This window comes from Hippocampus bargibanti, linkage group LG02 (assembly GCF_051943395.1).
Source record: "Hippocampus bargibanti isolate YZ-2025 linkage group LG02, ASM5194339v1, whole genome shotgun sequence".
Taxonomy (NCBI): domain Eukaryota; kingdom Metazoa; phylum Chordata; class Actinopteri; order Syngnathiformes; family Syngnathidae; genus Hippocampus; species Hippocampus bargibanti.
Genome location: NC_142735.1, coordinates 9,623,558 through 9,627,632, shown reverse-complemented (window position 1 = coordinate 9,627,632; position 4,075 = coordinate 9,623,558). Strand labels below are relative to the sequence as shown.

The 4,075-nt window shown below is 36.2% G+C and overlaps 1 protein-coding gene across 1 annotated transcript in view; it reads left to right on the top strand.

The window, feature by feature from the left end:
* The window catches only part of slc43a1a (solute carrier family 43 member 1a), a 73,711-nt gene that overhangs the window by 13,968 nt on the left and 55,668 nt on the right, over positions 1-4,075 (top strand). The gene's annotated exons all lie outside the window — the stretch shown is intronic.

Here is a 4,075-nt window from a genome sequence, read left to right as displayed (position 1 = left end):
GAAAGCTGTCATGGAAATATCAAATGAAAAAATAAATTAAACAGTTAGATGTATTTAGTGATTTGTACTTTAAAGTTCTTGTCCATTTATCTTCACAGTTTTAGGATTTGTTTCAAAATCGCTGAATTTTCACATTTACCGTTCAAATACTAAGTAGAGACGAGCGGTGGCGTCATTGATGACGTCAGTGCCTCACCAGCCATGAACCTCACCGCACGTCACTGACGTACATACACAAACACACAAATAAATAAATAAGTAAGTAAACAAACAAACTAACTAACTAACTAATAAATAAGTAAACAAACAAATAAATAAATACAAAATAAAAATAAAATATAAAAATAATAAATAAAATAAATAAATAAATGAATAAATACATAAATACATACATAAATATACTGACAAACGCACACAAATATATATGTACATACACAAACACACAAATAAATAAGTGAACAAACAAACAAATTAATAAATAAGTAAACACACAAACAAACAAATACAAAATAAAATGAATAAATAAACCAACAAATAAATAAATAAATAAATAAATAAATAAATAAATAAATAACATCTAGTTCTGATTTTTTACGTTGACGATATATCCAAATACTGTATTTGAATCCAGATTATTGTTTCTTTTTTGGGCAACTGCTTGACTAAAATAAAAATTAGTTATTTCAACAAACCATTTTACAAACCAATTAACGATCAATTCTACACAACCAAATAAATTCTTAACAATCCATAAATACATTATCCTGCCCATCCCTAATTCATGCCGAGATAGACATTGATTTAAATGCAAAACCTTTAAAATGTCTGCGTAAGCTCTGAGTCGTACAGGAGTGGTCCATTGATGAAAAGGTTTCTTCAGCCGTCATCTGTACTTCTTGTAGGTGTCGGACGTTTCGCTTCTTATCCAAGATGCTTCTTCAGCGAACTAAAGTGTTACTGGTAGTTTTGGCCCTACATATATATCCCTACTGTCCAGACATGGCGGTGCCGGACTCTGCAGAGACCTATCATAGGACATATGAACATTCATGCTGCACGTTACTCAATATTCAGCTTTGGGTCCGTTTTGAGAGTGTCCTCACTATTAAGGCAACTCATCACACTAGAAAAATGATTGTCTAACTAAGTATGTTTTTTTTACACTACGAGCGCCAAAGATTAATATGCAATTTTTAAATGCATAGTCCATTTAAAAAAAGCAAATATGGATTCAGATGATTTTATTTTGTGCAACCACTAGATGAAATAAAACATAGTAAACACACTTGGTCATTTTGTTCAGTGTAATGTGCTTAACTAGTTGCGGTATTATGATAAATTAGAAGCTCTAAAACAAATTAGCTGCCTGATGGACTGTGATAGCATCACCGCACAGTGTGAAGTGAACTGGCTAAATTGTATTTTGTCAAGTGGTTGCTCGAAATAAAATATACAGTAAAGTCTCGTTATATCGATATCGGATATATCGATAGTCCCGGTTATATCGATACTATTTCTATGCACGCACGGAGAAAATTACATGCAAACAGGGTCGGATATATCGATAGTCCCGGTTATATCGATATTTTTTCGAACTCCCTTGAATATCGATATAACGAGACTTTACTGTAATTGCCAAAGTTGTCCTACTAGTGCGCAGAAATAGCCATACAGTAGTGGAAAAAAAGTAAGACATCATCTTTTATTGTTTTACTCGTGCATCAAATTGTCTTTTGGAATATCAGCATACTGGAAAGCTCTTCAGCAGTTATTCGATCGCCTTGATGACCAGGTTAAGGTCCATGAACTAGCACGTTCATGGACCTTAAGCTTATAAGTAGGACATATTTGGAATACGAGTAGGACAACTCCATTTTACTAGTGTGGAAAATCTGTGCACACTAAAGTTGTTCTACTTTGAAGCAGAAATGTCACACAGTAATGGAAGACAGAAAAATATGTTAGTCATAAGACACAGTCACTCCTCATATGCACCCTCGTTTTTCTACTAATGCAATAAGTTGTCGTATTAATGGGGATGAGTACATGAACTGTTAGATTGTTATTAAGGATGTTGAACAAATGCTCAGATGCCAGATTGCCATCAATGCTTTTGTTCATTTCATGTGGGAGGGTCATTTGGCAGATCACCACAGACACAGACCCACACACAGCCACAATTAATTGCACTGTCACACACACTCTGAGACTGGCCTGAATTACTGGACTTCATGGCTCGTAGATCACCAGCAACACTGCTCACAGGTGGTTACCCCCCACACACGCACGCACACGCACACACACACACACACACACACACACACACACACACACACACACACACACACACACACACACACACACACACACGCACGCACATGCATACACACACACACACACGCACGCACACACACACACACACACACACACACACACACACACACACACACACACACACACACACACACACACACACACTCACGCGGACAGAGTCACACACTTCACAGTCAGCTGAGTGACAGTGCCGCCATTGAGGAGAAAGCAGATTCAGTCACACAACTTGCGTGAATCAGCAAACATTCACCAGAAATGTTATGAATGGGGAGTAGACAAAAAGGAGTGTGGCGGGAGCGGAGATGGAAGAACCCGTCGGATGGGTGAACAGGTCCCAGACGAAAGAGCAGAAAAGAAGAAAATGAGATGAGTCAGTGGATGAGTGCTGAGAAAAATGGCCAGAGGGGGAGGGCAATGCTGAGTAAGCACAAGTCGACTGGTCAGTTACAGTAACTGGACAACAGCACTGTATACTATACCAGACACTGGCAGTACCACACACACACGCACACACACACACACACACACAAAGTCGAACCTCTAAGATTGAACAAAATCCAGTTTGGGAGACTTTGTGAATTTAGAATCCAGCTTTAGCATAGAAAGTATGACAAATTGATGGAATATATGTCAGCACAGATCTGCCAAAATTGTACACCGTGTTTTTTGTTTAATTTTTACATTAACAGCCATACAAGTGCAACTATAACGAACAATAAAAAACATTCTTAAACTTAGCTTGCACAACAAGTGATAGACATCGTGACATCGAGGCAGAGGGACATGATTATTTGTGCCGACTCTCCATTGTACGTCTTTTATTATTGTCATCAATTTAGCCAAATTATGCTGGGCAGGCCAGAGCGCATTTGCTTGTTTGATTATTCATTCTTTTGTTACAGAATGTTCCGTCCCCTCTTCTATGGCTTTTTTTCTTTTGCCATTACTATCACTGGTATCCTTCTATGGTGGTGCCAGACCAAAATATGCAATTAGTAGTGGTTGACCTTGGCGGTTCCACTGAAATTTAGTTTGCTGTAACACACATCTTCCACCATGCTCTTTTCTACACGCATTTAATTCACAGAATTGAAAAGTAACTATTTTGTTTAAAATGAATTATTTTCATTTCTTTTGGTTCAGAAGACCAGTTCCACAAAGAAGGAAATAATTAATTAAATTAAATAAATAAATTAATTAAACAAATAAAGACAAATATAAAGCCACTCAAAACTGTTCTCGTGAGAATTAGAGTGGAGTTCCATAAAAGTGTCGATATTACTTTCCAGCATATCGCCACATTTTCAACAGTGACACACTTACACAGCAGGGTGCCAAGTTCAACGTTACAAACATGTCCAATGCTCAAATAAAATGCGGTATTTTACAATAATCAAGCTGCTTACAGTCAGTTTATATATGTTTTCCTGAAAATAAATCCTGTAAATGTCAATGTTTGCATAGTACTTGGGATTTAGGATTTATGTTGTTTGTGATGTATGATGTTTTACTGATCGGATACCTCATAGCTAAATCCAAAAAGTCAGAATTATGTTTTTAAGGGTATGCTTTTTTGAACGATTCTGTAAATCAAATAAAAAAAATCCATATCATAATTAAGGCGCTTGTAAATTAAATGTATTATTATTATTATTATTAGTAGTAGTAGTAGTAGTAGTAGTAGTAGTAGTAGTAGTAGTAGTAGTAGTAGTAGTAATATTAGTAATATTAGTATTATTAT